General features: G+C 43.3%; 1 non-coding gene across 1 annotated transcript; it reads left to right on the forward strand.

The window, feature by feature from the left end:
• The first annotated feature begins 2,535 nt into the window (after nt 1-2,535).
• TRNAF-GAA lies at nt 2,536-2,608 on the forward strand. The gene has a single exon. It is a non-coding gene; the product is annotated as a tRNA-Phe (tRNA).
• Nucleotides 2,609-6,108: the final 3,500 nt, after the last annotated feature.

Here is a 6,108-nt window from a genome sequence, read left to right on the forward strand (position 1 = left end):
CTTTTGGTTTTGTCTGTACAGTACCCAATACAGTGGGGTCATGATTCATCAATGGTGGTGGCAGTACAGATCATTTTATAAAATGGGGGAAAGGTGGATGCGTTCTGAGCCATTCACATGATTTAAAGTAGAGGAACAGAGCACAGTCATTGCAAACATTATTCAGCTGGCATTGCTCACACTCAGAGAAAGTTAATCATGTGCCACCCTGCTGCTCATGGTGAACATAACCTCACCATAAAGGAAACCCTCATTTGAGAGACTGTGTTGATGAGTGGTCAGAACCAAATTGACTGGTACCATTGCCAGTTCAGACTAGAATTTACCCTACTTTAAGCTGTGTCATGTAGTGTCTGAGCAACCATAATTGTGTGCTCATTTGTTTGGAGTGGTTTTTTTCTTGTCTTGTTTTTCCTAGAATATACATACATCCGCTGCTTTCTCTCCCACGTGCCATTTTTTTTTTTTTTTTTTTTTTTTTTTTTTTTTTTTTTTTTTTGCTAAATCCTAATTTGTTGCATGTTACATCTTCTCAACTATTTATGAATTCCTTTGTAATAACAAAATGTTATGGCGTTTTAATTGTGGGGACTGCAAATATATTATCGGTTAAAAACAGAATGATTAGTAACTCAAGATAAAGGCTATAAATTAATCACCATTTCACATACTCTATTACACCAAGATTTTAAATTTTCATGCAAGACCAGTTGATGCAAATCATCAAGATCAAAAGAGTTTTAGGGCAATTTAACAAATATGAACAAAACATACATTAGAAATGTCTAGCTAATCTTTTAATCACAGATAATGTCAGTGAACTACTTCAAATTTCTAAACAGATACCAAATCATTGTCTGGACGAGCACTCCATCAACAATGCTGTTCCTCAGAGAAAACCCAGAACGTGCACTAAGACTGTTGGCTCCTTTCATCAGGTTTTAGGTAACAAAGCTTGCATGAGCTCCTTTGGGACAAGGAAAGCTTTTCTGGTCTGTGGTTGCTCAGTACTGTACACACCTGGCTCCTCATTCATGAAAGGAACCACAGGTTGTTACCCCAATACAAATAATAAAGACCAACTGGCATATACTGTATTTTCTTGGATAACACTCACACACACCTTGTTTCCAAAAAAAATCAGCCTCCCAAAATTGGGTTGCACATATTAAGCATGGAAGCTAATTTTCTATCGGGGTAGAAGCACCCATCTTTGATTCCTGCTCACAGTGCAGTAGCAGTGGCATTTTTATTCAGGCAGCTCAGGGAAACCGACTTAATGGCTTGTTATTCTTGATTCTACAGGTGCTAATGACCATCTCTGACAATTTTTTTTTAATGGTTGTGATGTTACACCAATCAAGCTAACCTTCCTTAAGACAATTTTGCCACCTGATAGCTGTTCCTGTTCTCCCTCCACCTACTACACAGCCTAAGTGGGAAAAGGAGAGCAACTCCACTGAAGATTAGGCTCTGTTCCTGCTCTATGCAACCATAATCCTTCATTCTGCCTCTCAAAAACAAGGTGCATATTATATTCCAGGGTGCACTGAGTGCAAGGAAATATGGTACATTTTCCAGTAGAAGAACAAAGGAAAATCTTTCTAAATTAAAATGTCAATGTATTAATCAGCACCCCCTAAACTTACACCCAGGTACACATACACACACACACACACTCCAGCTACACCTTTCAATGTAGAGTATTAATTCAGCTAGACAGAAATTGAACAAGATAACTTGCAGATAAAGATTCATCTCTCTTTGATATATTCAATACTTCACATTATCTTGTGAGTATATATGCCTTGCCTTCAACGACGTGATGTACTGTGCCATACATCATCGTCTAATTTATTGAGTGTAGCTTCACAGTGCACACTGTACATCTCTGCCCAGGGTCAAGCTTGCATGCCAATCTTTAATCTCACTTTCCATCCCAGTAGCATTCTGTGTGTCAGTGCTGGCACGGTTTGCATGGTGAGCTATAGTCACACAGTCACGCATTCACCTGAATGTGTTAACTTTTGTGGTGGGGAAGGGTTTCTATCGACAGAGTTTATCCTTATTATAAGGCTGAGTAATATAGAAAATCAACCATTCTCATGGAAAGCAAAGTCCTTGGGGAATTCCCACATAGTTTTAGACATGGTCCCAAGCAGGAGCCATTTATCTAAGCCAGAGGTTCTCAAATTTTTCAGATTCAAGGCATCCCTCAATAGACTCAAGGCCCCCTCCAAGACTTTTGTGAACTGAGCAGTACCCCACTTCAAAAAAAACTTATTACAGTGCTTACCTCCTTGCAAAGGGGCTGGGCAGTGGGGGGGGGCAGGGGAGTGGCTAAGCAGGGACCGAGCCTGAGTTTGCCCTTATCTGTTTATCTCCTCATGTCAGACTTAACCTCTTCACACCTTAAGACACCCTTCAAAGGATTTCACAGCTCCTCTGGGTGGCCTGGCACCCTGGTTGAGAATCACTGATCTAAGCAGTCTACCCATGTCTATCCAGAGCAGGGGCGGGGAGTCAAAACAAGCAGCTGAAATAGCTCAGTTGGGAGAGCGTTAGACTGAAGATCTAAAGGTCCCTGGTTCAATCCCGGGTTTCAGCAGCTGTTTTCCCATCCTCATTAAAAAACTACGCGACTGTGGCATTGATGCCTACACAGTCAGATGGACTGCAAATTGGCTGAAGGGTCCCATTCAGAGGGTGGTGGTGGACGGGTCATATTCGACCTGGGGGAAGTGGGCAGCGCAGTCCCCCAGGGCTCGGTCCTGGGGCCCGCACTGTTCAATTTCTTTATCAGTGATTTGGACGACGAGGTGAAAAGCAACCTGTTCAAATTTGTTGATGATACCAAAATTTGGGGTGAGGTGGGCACGCTAGTAGGGAGGGAAAGACTGCAGAAAGACCTGGATAGGTTAAAAGGGTGGGCTAACAAAAACAGGATGCGTTTCAAAACTGACAAGTACAGGGTGCTGCACTGGGGCAGTAGTAACCGGCAACTTATAAGATGGGAAACTCCCTTCTTGAGAGCATGGAGGCAGAAAGGGATCTTGGAGTCATCATTGACTCCAGAGCCAAGGCAGAGCTGCAATCTGTAGCCTGCATGCTATGGGCAGGGGCATGCACGCAGGGGATTGCGGTTCTTCCCCAGCTCCTTGCAGCAGTGGCAACTAGGTCCCTTGCTTGTGCGCCCCTGCCCAGAGCATGCAGGCTACAGATTACAGCTCTGCCCTGGCTCTGGAGTAAGCTGCCTCCCATCTCAGTTTCCCAGAGACTCCAGAGCAGCCCCCAGCACTGCTCTGCTGCACATGCTGCCAGCGCAGCTGTGGCTGGTCTCCATGGCAACCCCAGCCGGAGCTTTACCACGCAGGTGCAGCTGGGGTCTCCATGGAGACCAGCCCAAGCCATGCGGGCAGTGGCAACTGGAAAATGGAGTCCACGGCCAACTGGATCCGGCCCGCAGGCCAGACTTTGACCATCTCTGATCCAGAGTCTAGATTCTGTGGCACCCAAAACACAAGATCCTTCTGACTTTGAACTGTAAAATCAAAATCTGCTCAGAGAGGCCCTGGTTTTGGTTCATTGCCATACATATCTTGGAATGAGGAGGGGGGTGTAAAAAAATATAGCTTCCACTTTAAAGATGCAGAAGCTGAGGGAAAAAGAATGAATGGATCTTACCCAGATTAGCTTGTGGCCAAAACGTCTTTTCCACGGGGAAGTACCTGCTTCATCTTTCTGCCCTACATCTATCCACATCATGGGCAGTCATAACACCAATGACACTCCAGCTCCTTTGCTTCATGAACTTGGCCTCTTTTGGTATAACAGCCAAGTGGCCCTTTTGGTATAACAGTCAAGAGGCCACGATCTTCATTTTAAAGGGAAGGAAGATGCTACAAAGAAATCAAATGAAGGTATAATTTGTTCTACAGATGCCAATGCAATCCGATCACTTGCTTGGACTAAAGCTGTGAGGCTTTTGCATTGCTCAACCGTGTTAAACCACCTCAAAGAACTAATGAGGAGCTAATACTGCCACTGTCCTATAATACGCCATATTATGGCTGTGGTTTATGCAACTGGCTATGCTGGTTGGAATACTGCTCACACATTGCACTGTTATCTATCAGCCCTAAGCAATGCGTTGGTCAGCTGGAGTCATGACTCATGACGGAGATGTGGAGTGCACTAGTGAGGATAAGCTCACCATCTCCTAGAAGTTCAAGATATTTGCTAGGTTTGTCACTGCCATTTGGTCAGATTCTGTCCTTGTTCCTCACTGGAAACACAAACCCGCATAAGGCTAATATAGTCTGAAGTTGCCTTCACACCCTCTAGATACCTGGACGTATCTGGCAGCTAATATGACTGTCCCTCTCCCTGATTAATTAGGATGGCCTTGGGAGCGTGCGTTAACTTGGAGCTTTCCCATAGAGCTACTACAGGTCTTACAATCCAGAATAGCCAGAGAAGTCCTTCCCACACCATAGGCATTTCACAAGAGAGGTGATGCAGAAGTGTCTACAGCAACATGTTCTGCAGGTCATTTCCATGCCTCAGGTTGGCTCTGATAAGACACTGTAAAAGGACCACAGCAGGATCCAAAATCTGGCTCTCTTTCATTGCTAACATCCAATCACCATTCACACTGATGGCAGCATTAAGTCTTTCATCGAAGTGTCCCAAACAGATGTATGAACATTATGACATATCTCACATCATCACAGTGAGAAGAGTGCCCATCTGGTGGACTGGGTAGTCAGGAAAAGAAAGGGGTATGCTCAAAGCTGGAGCTCACTCATGGTACTGTACATCCTTTGCTTTACCTACTGCACAATTTTCCTTTTGTCACATAAGAAACTTATCATTTGAATCACACCGAAAGGTAAAAAAATGATTTAAAACCATTTACACTTCTTTCTTTGGTGAATATAGAGGAACTCTCATCTACAGCTGCGCTTAAATGGAAGCACACTGCATAAATATTGATACTTGCTGTGATTAATATTGCTATTTATATTAGCGATGAATTGGGTTCACATAGAAATAATTAGCACAGCATGCATAGATATTATTTGCTCCTAATTATATCACAGTTCATTTCTCTGACAGCAATATGTCACCAAGTCAATAGCAACCAACGATTAATAAACAAAAATGTATTATCTTAAAATAATTCCCTGGGCGCCATCCTGTGATGATGGGATACTAATAGGAACTCTGGTAGATAACTATTTCAGGGGAATTCAGGGCTAGATATATTAATATTAATGTAAGTACCAAACACCTGAATGAAAAGGGTACTTGCTGGTTTTAGATTTTTTTTAAAGGATGAAGACCATCGTCAAAGCTAATGGTTGTTTCATAGGACTCTGTGGCGGGACTCCAGGGTTCTGTTTCCAGTCTTACCACTCACTTTCCATGACGGTTATGCATTCAAACTTGCATTCTCAGTAAGAACAAAAACCAAAAATAAAGGTTAGATCCTGAGTCTTGGACCCCCTAATATCCTCTTAAAATGCATCTTGGGAAACAGACAGACCCATGCAATTATGTTCCCGTCACACCACCCAGATCGTGGGATAGATATTACCAACATTTAACAAACATAGCTAACAGTATCATCCGCACAGTGCACCAGCTACATCTACCGAGGCCCACTCATCTCCCAGATCCCCTGAGCAAGTCACTTAGCCAAGTCACCGTCTGTAAAACTGGGATGCCACTACTACTTTAGTACTTGCTGGCTATTATGAGGCTTTGTTTACCAAGGATCCTGACCTGCGCTGAGATTCATAGATCGTAGAAGCGAGCTATTACGGGCTCCGTCCTGCAAGTTGCCTACTGCTCAGAGCACTGGCTTAAAGCCAACAAAGCACTTAAGCCTGGGGTATCCTTTAGAAAAGCAAATTACCTTTCTACTGATCAGTATATGTAGAACAGCAAACATCTCTAGAATAGCTTTACAATAAGAGCTATTACAAAGCAGAGCAATGTAATAGATGTTCCGATTCAAAGAGATAAGGGGAATAGTTTTTTTCTCTTCTCAACAGCAGATATTTCTATTTTGGCTCCTGTTGCCACCTGCAACACTTGAACTGA

The sequence above is a fragment of the Alligator sinensis genome, unplaced genomic scaffold, assembly GCF_000455745.1.
Source record: "Alligator sinensis unplaced genomic scaffold, ASM45574v1 scaffold1291_1, whole genome shotgun sequence".
NCBI lineage: Eukaryota > Metazoa > Chordata > Crocodylia > Alligatoridae > Alligator > Alligator sinensis.